General features: G+C 41.9%; 1 protein-coding gene across 2 annotated transcripts in view; it reads right to left on the bottom strand.

The window, feature by feature from the left end:
- The window catches only part of cdh8 (cadherin 8), a 53,066-nt gene extending 40,663 nt beyond the window's left edge, over nt 1–12,403 (bottom strand). For both annotated transcript variants that reach the window (XM_085907786.1, XM_085907787.1), the window contains exon 1: nt 12,255–12,403. The gene's annotated coding sequence lies outside the window, so the exon portion shown is untranslated. The remainder of the gene's footprint in view (nt 1–12,254) is intronic.
- Between the last annotated feature and the right edge of the window lie 335 nt (nt 12,404–12,738).

The raw sequence follows: 12,738 nt of genomic DNA, 5'->3' as shown, positions 1-12,738 counted from the left end.
GGACGTGTGCTCCTCCCTTGCATGTAGTGTGGCGTGAAAGCGGGAACGCTCGGGCGGAGACGCTGTCACGCGTCATGGCGGGATGTCAGCAAACGTCTGCGTGATGCACTCGGAGGCGCAGCATCCGACATCTCGCGTCTCCTGGGAGAGTGGCTAATGTGTCTCGTGCTAAAAGTTTAGTCTATTTCTTAGTCTCGTATTACGGAGAGTGACAAATTAAGTATATGTTTTCAAAGTTAATCCCTGATGCTGGCTGGCTAGTTTGAGTCACTCACTGCTTAGCATCCAGCCATTTTTTATTTTTTTTGGTACATGTAGAATTTGGAGAGCTATTTCAATCTTCATCTCGTGTAGGTAGCAATATTTTGAGTTTTTCTTCTTTCACCACAACACATCAACCGCCAATCAAATATTACACCTGCAAGGAAAATATGCCAGTCGTCGCATGATAAGAACCAAAAAATGGAATGTTGCAAGGCAAAGCTGCCACATTTTCATGACGAAATTTCCCATGAGTCAATGGACCCTCAAGTAAATCAATAACGTATTTACCTAACAATTGAATGCCCCCTCGAGCAATTGTTCCAACAAGGAAGTATCCTCAATACAGTTGATGGTGCCAACAAGGAAATGTTCTCCCGAGAAAAATGAATGCTGTCAACAAAAACTTTTTATCGGTCAAACTTTTTTATAAAAAGCAAAAAAAAATAATCTAAAAAAAAACCTTCCGACATTTTTTTCTGTTTATTCACTACCATTGACGACAGTAGACGTCAAAAATTCATTTTAACAGAGCTGGAAATAAAAGAGTTAAACGGGCATTAAAACTACATGTAGGGACACTTAACCGATCTCTTATTAAGATTTGCTATCGACCAGCGTAATTAATCAAATGACGTTGCCTGACTCCAATTAAGGCTCTAAAAGCAAGGCGGAACAGCGTCCTAATCATTCACAAACACTCCAGCACGTTAGCGCCCGAGTGACGACAACGGCGACTGTGTGAATTCTCACTGAGATGTCGCTAAATGTCACGATTGTGCCGCGACTCCAATGTGACAAACACGATGTGCTTGTTAAAAGGAGGTCGTGACCAGACGGGCTGTTAGGGTGGGGAAATGTCATGTTCAGCATTAACTATGCAGGAGTTTGCGTGCTGTTATGTAAAGTGTATAGAAAGCTCGAGGCTGTGCGTTTGTATATTTGTTTATGTTACGCCATCGTTGAATGCCAGATGTTGACCTCTTTTGATTCCATTTGTCTTTTTTAACCATGTTTACTATAGAAATCCGTTACGGCTTCTCAAAGTGGCATTGGCGCAAAATAAGCAGTAAAATTAGTGCCGCCATTTCATTTCTTCTGCAACCCCTCGGGCCGCCGTTGCCTAAATAGTTCCTGCAACTCAAACATCCCTGGAAATTAATCGTAGCTTTTCCCATCCCGTTTGTTGAATTTGGACTCAGTTAATTTCACCTCCATGAATAATCTGTAACTCTAAATATTGCAATAACATTTGGAATCCACCAAGCAGATGGCGCAATGCATGATATATGATAGGCTTTGCTATTTTTGGCAACATAGCCCCCTCCCTGAACCACCACCAACCCCCACGCCATGTCTTGTGCCATGGCACTTTCTTTCCCCCTTTCACTTAAATTATATTTAAAATAGCCCAAACTCGATGAGCGGCGATAGAAAGAATTTATTGGCAAATATGAATTCCTTAATGTTTTATTCACAGCAGGTGTGAATAAGGAAGCTCAAATTTAGACTTTTCAAGGCCATATCAGTTAAAGTTTAGACCTCACATTCAGTAGATTTTGCCATTTTCTTATCTCCAGTAGACTAAAGGGAACTCAAGTCCAAGCTAAGCTGCATGTTGTCACACACGTGGATTAGCGTTAGCTTCTGATAACCAAAATGTAAACACAAACATGCAATATCCAGACCACACTTAATGGCTATCGCGTCAAAGCCAAAAAGCTAAGCAGAGCAAAGTGTGATTTTTGTAGACACAGATTAGCATTAGCTTCTGATGATCGGCACGTAAACACAATTTAGCGTCGGAGGGGTAGCAGTCACAAGCGGAACCACCAAAGCTAGAAAAACCCGAGTGTACTTTTACAAACATGCCGCAGAACGAAACGATTCTGCCATTGTGACGATTTAAAAAAAAAAAAGAAAAAAAAGCACAGAGGGGAGCTCATTTCCAAAGATGCCGAGGTATCACTTTAAAAGCCTCAATTACTTTGCCAAATGGCCTATTTGCACAAGTCAGCTCTCCTCTCGCACAAAGAGGAGTGAGGTCTGTTGGGATTGCGTAGCGTCTTTGACACGCAACAATAATCAATATGGCTGCCCAACGAGGTCAAACGCAGTATTGGAGGAGGCCAATGAGTGCCGCTTGCGAGGCTTGCTTTTCATTTGTTATCGGCGTGCACGCTCTTCCATTACCGAGACAATGGGAAGGAGATGGTGTCACGGCCAGCGTGCATGCGCAAGGGGGGGGGGTGTCTTTATAAATGAAGCCAGCCTCATGTAGTGAAGTCAGAATAGCAAAGTCGCCTGGCCCATACTTTCCTTTTGCCGATAACACCAATTAGATTCAAGTCTGTCAGAAAGTCGCAAATATCGTGACGCAATTGAGCTTCAACGACTAAAATATGACTTAGAATTTACATTTCTATGCAGGAAATTGTGGAAAGTGTGGCCAGTAGTCTGATAATGATTAATTAAAAAAATTGAGTTTTGGGGAAGAAAAAATCCTATTTGATTACGACAGAAAGAATCTGGGAGAGGTTCAAAAGGCAAATAAAAGCTCAGCTTGCTTTTAATGTGACTAAAATGTTATCCTGTGTTGATTTCAGAGGACACATTTTGGCTCTCTGACAAAGTGTCAATGAGTTGCTCTACGGGAGCTAACAGCACTTGCGGAGCTAAAAACAAATTTGGACGTCCCTGCTCCCTCCCTACCTGCTTGCGAGTTTCGAACCCAGAATGCTAAAGGAAAGAAGCGGAATGGAGGGACTTCAATGCAGAATACCCTTCACGTCAAATTGGTCACAGGTTTTTTTTTTTCCAACAGGGTGCAGATGGGTCGCGTAGCAAGTCGGAATGAGATTTCTCGGCCCAGATGGAGCGGCTGGGCTTTTGTGATTCATCTTTAAGCATTTCACGCTCGCTCCCGCCTTCTTCATTCCACTTGTGATTTCGCGAAAACCCCGGAACAAACGTCACTGGCGATCTTGTTCAATGTCACGTGTGACAAATAAGTTCCACATGCAAGACACATGCAAAACTTTGACTACGAAATGGAATAATAGCTAAAAATGACTTGTTGCTAGGTAGAATTCAAAGGGCTCATGGATAACTGCCCCATGCACCGGCCACATCCACTTGGCTATTTGTATGGCATATTTTTTTTTTTTCTCTGTAATGTCATCTAGAAAGTGATCTCTATTTCCTAATAATTTATGTTAAAGCAACTCACTAACATGTCCTAGAAAAGATTTTAACTATTTCCGTGTGCTGCCGATTCAAATGAGGAAATGCGTTCTGACTATCCATCCGCAGTCTCTTCTGTAGACTGTCAATGTAAAATAATAACACTCAAGAGCAAAATAAAAATAAAAAATAAGCTTTCGAGTGGCTGCCGCAATTCATTTGAAGCAGAAAGAGTAATTTGATGACCCTAAGGGTTTCAATTGGACTAACATTCCTCCTGCAATTCATCACATATTTCGTAATGTTAGCTAGAAAAGAAAAAAGGAGAAAACGGGAGTGGAAGTTGACAACTACCGTTTAATTGAGGTGAATATAAAGTAGAGTGTCAGTCTGCCACATATGGACAATCCCTTTTTTTTCCCTATGAACCCCCAATCAGGTTTTCCACATACTTTATGTACAGTACAAGCGCCTATTCCCGTAATTGGGGCTTATATGGAGATGTTCTCCACACCAGCCTGTTGGGCCTGCTTGAACCTTTTGTTTTCAACCTGAAGAGCAAATTAGCGAGCTTAGATGTCACCATGTAAAGGCTCTGTGAAGCTGATAGTGATAGTTTCGTGTTTGGAGCAGGAAAAAAAAAAATCCATCTTATTCCCCAGTAGAAGTCTACCCGGGGGTGGAATATTGGACGAAACTCGATCCAGGTCCAAGAACTACAATTCCACTGTGCTGCACAAAATATTTTTTAATGGGGAAAAAAATAAAATAAAAATAAATGAAATAAATAAAATATAGCCCAACATACCAGAAGAGATTGTAGTTTGTTTTTTGTTGAGTCTCTACGAGTAGTTTAACGACATGAAGATACTGTATAGTTGACGGATGAGGTCACATCCTCTCGTCCAGTCAATTCCCAAGTCTGATTATGCCTTTTTTTTTTCAAACAGTTTCGATTGTATTCTTCCCACAAGAATTATGGGAATGACTGGTATTACAGATAATACAACCGCTTCAGTACATCAATATTCAGATGGCGCTTCTCCACATTCAAAGCCAGAGAGGCTCTCTGAGGACTAGAAGGGGAAAAAAAAGGAGGATTTCAGGCAGTATTTGCTTAGGTCCGAGAACAAAAGGGCGACAGTACACGCAAGCTCCATCGACCGTTAATAATCATCTGCGCCTCGTCCTTTGAGAGGGTTGGTGATACGGGGTGTCATTAGACATGCAAATAACTTTGTCGCGGGGATTAGGAAACGGGGGGAAAATGAGCGAGAGGCACGAAGCCGGCTGAAACAATTAAGCTCGCGATTTTGGCAGCTGGCTCGAGCCTGGCAAGGCGGCAGCGTCGATGTCAACGCCCTCGTCTGAGTGGATGTGACACGGAAACCGGGCGCCGTTTATGAACGTGTCACACCGGCTCACGCTGGACGGACGCGATGAGTGTGGATTGTCTTTTCTCGGCGTAGCTGTTGGTGATTTAAGGAGAGTCTCGCTACTCTCAACGGATGCTTTGATTAACAGTTCAGAAGAGAAAAGTGTTTTGGAAAAAGTTGAAACTTCAGGAGAGGACGATGAATGTTGAAAGCTGTTATTGGCATTTCATTATATACTCATTTATTTACGGTATCAACAAAATGATTCTCGAGCATTTCTGCCAATTTGGTCATAAATACTGAACACATTTAAAGTTTAAGACAGTTTTTTTTCTGTTTTGGAGCCTATTACCAAGATAAAGTCACTCTTACTACCTTGGACTTGAAGACAGTCTTAAAAGATGTATATGACGTGATGTCACAAACACAGCTGCTTCATTAGCTGCTGCTACTTTAAACACGATTAAACCACAACAGGGATGATTCTGTTTGGTCAATTCAATTTTGGGGATGGACTATTGCCTAATACTGGTGAGGGTGGGATGGTGCCAGGTCCAGAAGGTTTTTCAGCAAATAGAAACAGAAAAGGCAAACAATGACAATAAAGCTAAAATAAAATTCGACTAAATATATTTGACTAAACTGCAACTCCCTTCGTCCCTGGAGTGTGTGATGAATTGCGGGGTGGAAATTGCTTCTCATAATCCCGCACTCCCTTGTTACCGGAGCCTTTGTTCCCTGTTTACTTTGTTTTAATCACGGGCAGAGCTGAGAAAACAATCAAAATATGAAAATCAATCTAATGTATTTGTGTTCAAAGGTTACCTGGAGCAAAGTAGGAAAGCAGGTTAGGCCCGAAGGGCTTTGATCATTGCAAGAAAAGTGTTTATTTTAAGAACAGGCAACAACAGATAGTCGCAGAGCGACGCCTCATAAAAAGAGAGAAAATCTTTAACAAGCCAAATGAGAAAGAGACAGCGGGGATGAGGCCCACCGAGTCCACTCTATCATTCGCTAAGATAAGCCCCCAAGTCCAAAAAGGAGCCGACGCTAACTTCAAAAGGATTTCATGTTTACGTGAGTCCTGGCGTGCCGTGGTTTTTTTTTTTCCGAGTGTTTAATTCCATAGTGCAAGGTGGCGTTTAACATGAATAACTAACCGAGAGCGGTAATCTCTAATTATATGACACTTATCGTATTCTCCGGAATATAAGACTATACTTTTTGTACAAGCTTTGTACTCTGCGGCTTATAGTCCAGTGCGGTTTATCTATGGATTTTTCATGATTTTTATGATATTTTATGATTTGTGAATATTCTCTTAAGTATATGGAAATTAAACATTAAAACACCTGCATTTTATAGTCCAGTATGGCTTAAAATGTGAACAAAAAAGGATTTTCCCCTAATTTTAGCTGGTGAGGCTTAAATTCAGGTGCGCCTTATAGTCCAGAAATTCCAGTAAATGCTTGAGTCAACTGATCACTCCCACAACGCCGCAAACGCCTCTTTTTAACTCAACCAAAATGGCCTTAAAAGAACGACTTAGCATCAGAACCAAGTTGGAATCTTCCAACACTTCCCTGCTCTTGAGAATTGAACTTGCAACCTCGGGTCGCAGACGGAACCGCCACGCAACCAGACTGCCATGTGTATCGGACCCCCGCAGCTAAGTGAAACGTGTCAGCACGGAACTAACGGGTCGAGAAGCGTTATTTCGGACATGTCATTTGTCTTCTGTAATAAGACGTGAGGGCTGGCAGACATTTGAAGGAAACAAGTCCTTCCAGGAAAGATGCACTCTACCAGGAATACTCATCGTGTGTGTGCGCGTGTGTGTGCATGTGTGTGTGTGTCCTCCCCATTACAGCTGACTGCGAGATGGATGCTGGCTGTCACACCTGCCTGACTTTGTTCCCGCCAGATGCGGTGGCGGGGTCACCGGGAAAGCGCCCAAACACTCATCAATCTCAAGCGTTGTCCGACGTTTCTTCCAGCTCGGCGGCGGTGGCTTCCAACATCCATTTAGACGATGGGAAAACAACAAAAACACACACACGTACACAATCACACAATCACACAAACACACGGACGCTCGTGCGTATTCAAACACACCCAGACGCTCTCTTAGCGACACAAACACACACACACACCTCAGTTCGCTTGGAAAACAAAACAGCACGTGAGCTGTAAAAGTGATTTTGGGCGAGGTCATTGCCGTCATTCAAGGTAATTGAATTTGGGTCCTGCGCACATAGTAGGTGCCAGTAGCCCAACCCGCTCGCCCACCCGCCGCTTTTTTAATAACAACCACTTCACAAAGTCGAAAGGACACAGATGGAGTCGGACACTCGCAAATTCCACAAATTGTTGCATCACATATATGACACATGCGTGGGGACAGGTTTTTAGACTACGGGTTCTTCTTATTTGTTTTTTCTATTTTACGAAGTGGCTACGACGACGGCATAAAGGTCTTCCATGGAGATTGATTGTCCAAGTGGAGGGAGAGACTCTGCTCCCTTCCCTGTCTGTGCATGCGTGTCCCGGACATGCTCAGTGTCACAGCAGACGTGTGATGAACTTTGCGAGTAGCGCGCCACATCCTCGCAGCAGACTGTGTCAAAATCCTGGACACACACTGATACACACACACAAACAGCATTTTTTGCTTCCTGTGAATTTCATTCTGTGAATTCACACTCAGTGGGAAAGTGCCTCGCCAGTCATGGTCTTCCTGCTATGAAGCTTCCTCTACTTTTTCTTGACAAGTCACACTTTAGTCACATTTTAATTTAATGTGTAAGAACCGTCTTCTGGTTAAACGATGAGCCGAGCTGTCGGATATTGGTGGTCCGTTTGTACTACACAATTGTGCTTTTAGTTTAATTATTATTATTAGGATTTAGGATTTTGGGTCCTAAACAATAAGGCAACGTGAAGAAAGGGGGTGGGGGGGGTCTTTGGGACATGTCGTGAAAGAAAAGCGACCAACAGCACCACCAACAACCCGCCAACACTCCCCTGAGCAAGCGTACAACAACAAACGGAATATTCAAGAGCGGCATGCAAAGGATGCCGCGGGATGAAAACGTCTCACCCGCAGAGGATCCCATATTTGCCCGTTTGAAAAGCAGCACGCTTTACAAATCACATTCCAAACCAATTTGCGCTCCTCGGGATTTCCGGCAGAGCTTTTTTTTTGGGGGGGGGGGGAGTGTGTGTGTGTTTTATTTCTGTGTCGCCTGAAAATAAGTCCATACGTGAGCGAAGACGTACACACCCTACATTGGCCTCAAATGTGGAAGCGACACAACAAAGTCCTCTGGTGTTACATCTTCTCTACTTTATTACAAGTCTTCAGGGAGTGAAAAGGTGGGGGTGACGGGGCGGCCTGCAGCCAGGGCTATCTGTTTACATTTTCTTTACAGACCTATATTGGAATTATAATTGTGTTCTACGCTACCTTTTTTTCTACACTCTGCTCTGTTTAAAGGTCCTGTGGACGTGGCGAGATGAAGAAAAATGGAGGCCTTTGGAGGGATTCAATTACCAGGGAAGAAAATGCAGCTGCACGCCGCCGCTGCCTGTTTTCCCTCCTTGGTTTTTTTTTTTTTTTCTCAACAGGTGCCAATTCCTCAAGGCGCTTGGACGAGCTGCAATGATTTTCATGATGAATTCACAAAATGGTCAAAATGTTTTGACGCCCACAAAATTGGTTCAAAAATAATCTTAGTGATCCTAAAATGGCAGACGTCTTGTGTTCTTTAGGCTTGTTGAGACTTTTTATGGGTCACCTGACAAAAATTTTTCTTTACAGAGAACTGTTTTCAGGGGGGCTGAATTTTTAATTCCTGTTCAAGTGTGAACAGGATTCAAGGTAAATTATCAAACATTGTCACTATCTGGATTTTTTCTGCTTGTGTTTTGGGAGTCCGTCTAGTCATAATTGATTTTACTGTCATATGTCATGCTGCTAAATGAAATTGACTCCTTCTATCCCACAGTAGGGGGCAGTAATGTGCATAATAAGCCGATGCCTGCTGCCAAAAGCAGACAGCCAGTATAAAAAAAAAAGAGATACTACCTCCTTGGCAGAATTAAATCTTACAAGTAGGGCGTATGCTTGTGTACTTTATTTTTTGACTCAAGGTTGTTGTAGGTCATCGAATTGAAGTGCTGCCCGGGCGAATTTGCTTTGATGCAGATAGCGAGGTGCTCACTTTAAGTGTGTGTTAAAGAAATGCATTCATTTAGTGCTGGTTTGAATACAGCCTTTGATATATAATTCAGCACCGGGGATCTCGACACTGGAACAAACTGAGGGTGGACCTTATACAAAACTCATGGCCAACATTGTGGATTCAAAAGAATACATACAATATACTGAACAAGTTGTGGACCTCATACAAACTTCATGGCCAACAATGTGGATTCAAAAATATAAGTACAATATACTGAACAAGGGTGGACCTCATACAAACCTCATGGCCAACAACGTGGATTCAAAAGTAAACGTAAAAAAAAAACCCTCAAGCACGACACTTTTGTTACGAATTTGGCGTCATTCATTTTCACAGTGAAATTGGCTTAAAAAAAAAAAAATTCAGTACGGTCTCTTGGTCATATTCCACAAACAGCATAAATATTGCAACCCAATTTGGATAACTGGCACAATACCGCGACCTCATTTGCACTCGTGCGGCTGTGCAGCCGAGCGTACGCTTGTAATTCGTATCCTTGACAAATTTTTTTCAGTATTAATTAAAAAGGCGGCGAGAGAAAGCAAGCGCAAGTGGCGCAAGTGAAAAATGCTCACACATGTCCATTTCGCTGATGACTTCTAATTGTATCCTTGTCGTTATTTGCAGCTACATTTCAATGAGATGCCTCTGCCTCTTTTTTTTTTTTCATAATACAATTTCCACTCTAATATGACTCTGTCAATAAGCAATTACTCGGTCGGTAAATCGAGGTGCGCAACGTTCATCAGAGGGAAGAAGGGGGAATAATGCAAATGAAACTGTGAAGGGGGAAAAAAATAACAATTAAAAAACAATCAGGCATCCCCACCCCCTTTCAGAAATCCTTAAAATGATTAAACGTTTTTGAATTTAAAGGGAATGAGAGGAACCGGGAGCAAGTCGGCTGTGTTCACACCCACAACGGCGCAGATGCACATTTCTAACTTTGTGTCTACGAAAACACCAAAATAAAACTCATTCATGCACGGTTAGACCACACTTTGCGTGGGTAAAAAGATCCCAACGTCCTTGAGACATTTTCACTCTATTGTGTGATAAATACATGAACTTTTAAAACTTCTATATATATTTTTTTCAAAGTTGTACGTGGTACATTATCGTCTGTTTGAATCCCAGTCATCTATTTGCTTTAGTCTCGGTTCAAGAATTAGCTGGACTAGCTGGCTCGCCGCTCCATTAGAGTCTCTGTGATGGAGGAACACCGGCGGCAATTTGGCCACGCTCGTTTAGTTTCCCGCACAAGGACTCCGCGCTGCCTATTTGTGACTAATCAACTGATAAGACCAAAGGCCTTTTTGCGTGGCCCCCAGAGATGAAAACCAAACTCCTAATGGTCATTAGGAGCAATTACTTTCAGTAACTGGCACAGACCTTTTTTCGAGCTAGTATATGCTAGCTGCATATGGACCCTAAACGTAGTATCTCGGGACTTTTATTTGATGGTGAATAAGGTTCGTTTTTTTGTTTTTGTTTTCTTGTCGTGTTACACAAATTGCTTGTCTGGACAAACACAGACCATTTTTCCCATTGATAGCATTTTTCTTTTTGAAATCCAATAAAAGGCTGCTTATGGAAAAACTTGTCCATCAATTTTAGCTAAATAGATGCGAGATGAAAATCCTTTTGTGCATAACAACAAAATGGAATTGTATGTGTTCACTGATGCAGTTGAGTTACTCCTGACAATTACATCTTAAAATGTGAATGAAAAAAAAAGAAACATTCATCACTATCATTTGCGTTCAATAAAGGTCACAAGACAATGCGGTGTATGCATTGCATTTGTACGTTCTTAATAATTCATTCATTTCCCGTACCACTTTAATATGTATGAAAATACGTTCATACGTTTCCATAGTTGTTTGGGATATTTTTTTGTGAAAGTCACGTCGTTTCTGGGTAAAATACAAATCAGCAAACACACCGTCTCATTTGGGGCTTGAATTGCCTCATGCAAGTTTAACTCAATTTTTCATTCCTCAAATTTTGTATTCTTCAAACCAAAATGTTATGACAGATAAGAATTCCATGTTACAAATTGATTGATTGAGGGCAGCTGTTGCCTGAAATACGTTTCTTAAATTATGAGCCCTGGAATTTGGATTCTATTTATCCACAAACAGCTGATGTCTGACCCGAGACAACCCTTGTTGAGGATCTTCACAAAGTGAAGAGGTTCAAGTCTGGAAGAATCTTCAAAGTGTGTCCCGGGTCTTTTGGGAGATTGCCAAATGTCTGGCGATAAAAAGGGGCTAACAAAGGTGTGCTATTAGCTGATGAAGACCACCGGCCTTGCTGTGTTGAAGCGGCAATATTTTAATGGCTACTCAGTGGGAGGTGGGCTGGCTTGGAGGGAGGGGGAGGGTCCTTAGACAGCAGTGGAATCCATCTTGGTTTGCGGTCACAGAGTGTCCAGATAAGAAAAGAGGACATGATCTCTTTTGTTCCGGCTGCCCGTCAACACTCGTATTGTGCGGCGAGACAAAAGTGTTCATTTCATATCAGCCCTTGATGTGCTTTTGCGAAGCAATACTCTCACTGTGAAGGATGGCTAGAAAAAAAAAATCTCTGCTATTTAAACAGCCATTCCAAGAGCCAGCCATAAATTGCCTTTGTGTACTCTTGCAAGCTTTGAAAGCTGCTTTAAAATCTCAACCTTGGCATAAAATTCTCATTTCTTAAAGCTGTCCCAAAACCCTAGTTTGAAAATGTACTCTTTGAAAACCAAGTAGTCCAAGTTTGAAATGCTATTTTGAAACACTAACCCCATTTTGAAACCATAATCCAACCCAAAGCTTTGTTTTGAAAGACTCTGCTTTGAAACACTTACATGCAAAGCTCATTCAAAACACAATTTTGCCTGAAAACTCTCATTTGAAATCCAAACCCAGGTTTAAAACCTTATTCCAAATTTGAAACTCTACTTTGAAACTGGAATACTGTCTTGAAAAGCTCTTTTGACTTTCTGGTTTGAAACCTGAAACCTCTTAAAAGTCTAAACTCAGGCTAAAAACTCTTCTAACGTTAACATCTTGAAACCCTACATTACAATTCAAACTTCATCTTGAAACCACAATCCAAGCTTAAAACAAAATTTTGAAATCATAAATACGTTTCGAAACAGTAAGCCTGATAAACTCAAACCAGACTTTCGAATGATTCAACTCACCACGTAGCCGCTAGCTTGATGCTATGCTTATTGAGTTAAACACTGTTGGTTAAAAGCAGAGGCCGTTTGATCTCGCCTTGGGCTCACACACATGTGAGAGCCTCCTGAATGGAGCCGCAAACAAGCTGAGTTGGCTAATTGGAATGAGGCGCTGACTGATGCAATGCATGCTGGGATGGATTTACACCATCCGGCCTTGCATGCTGTGTCCTCAAGATGCCTTTGACCAGCTCGCACTCAAGTTGGCATTATTTGAAGTCTACATAAACGCTTCCTTTTGTTTGCGCTGTCTGGTGTCTCTGTTTGAAGCACCACTTGTGATTGTTTTTCTGGTGCTATTGCTCTTTTTGTCCGTCATTAGAAATCACATTCATTTTGGTGAATTTACCGACGAGTAGATTTGGTAAAAATTAAATAAAAGTCTGACATATTTCAAACAATGCCCCTTACACTCAATCAAGTAAAAAAAAAAGTTTTGCTGAGC

This window comes from Syngnathus leptorhynchus, chromosome 3 (genome assembly GCF_054491065.1).
Source record: "Syngnathus leptorhynchus isolate UIUO chromosome 3, UIUO_Slep, whole genome shotgun sequence".
Lineage (NCBI taxonomy): Eukaryota > Metazoa > Chordata > Actinopteri > Syngnathiformes > Syngnathidae > Syngnathus > Syngnathus leptorhynchus.
The sequence above is the reverse complement of the archived record's forward strand: the minus strand, read 5'-3'. Positions and strand labels throughout refer to the sequence as shown.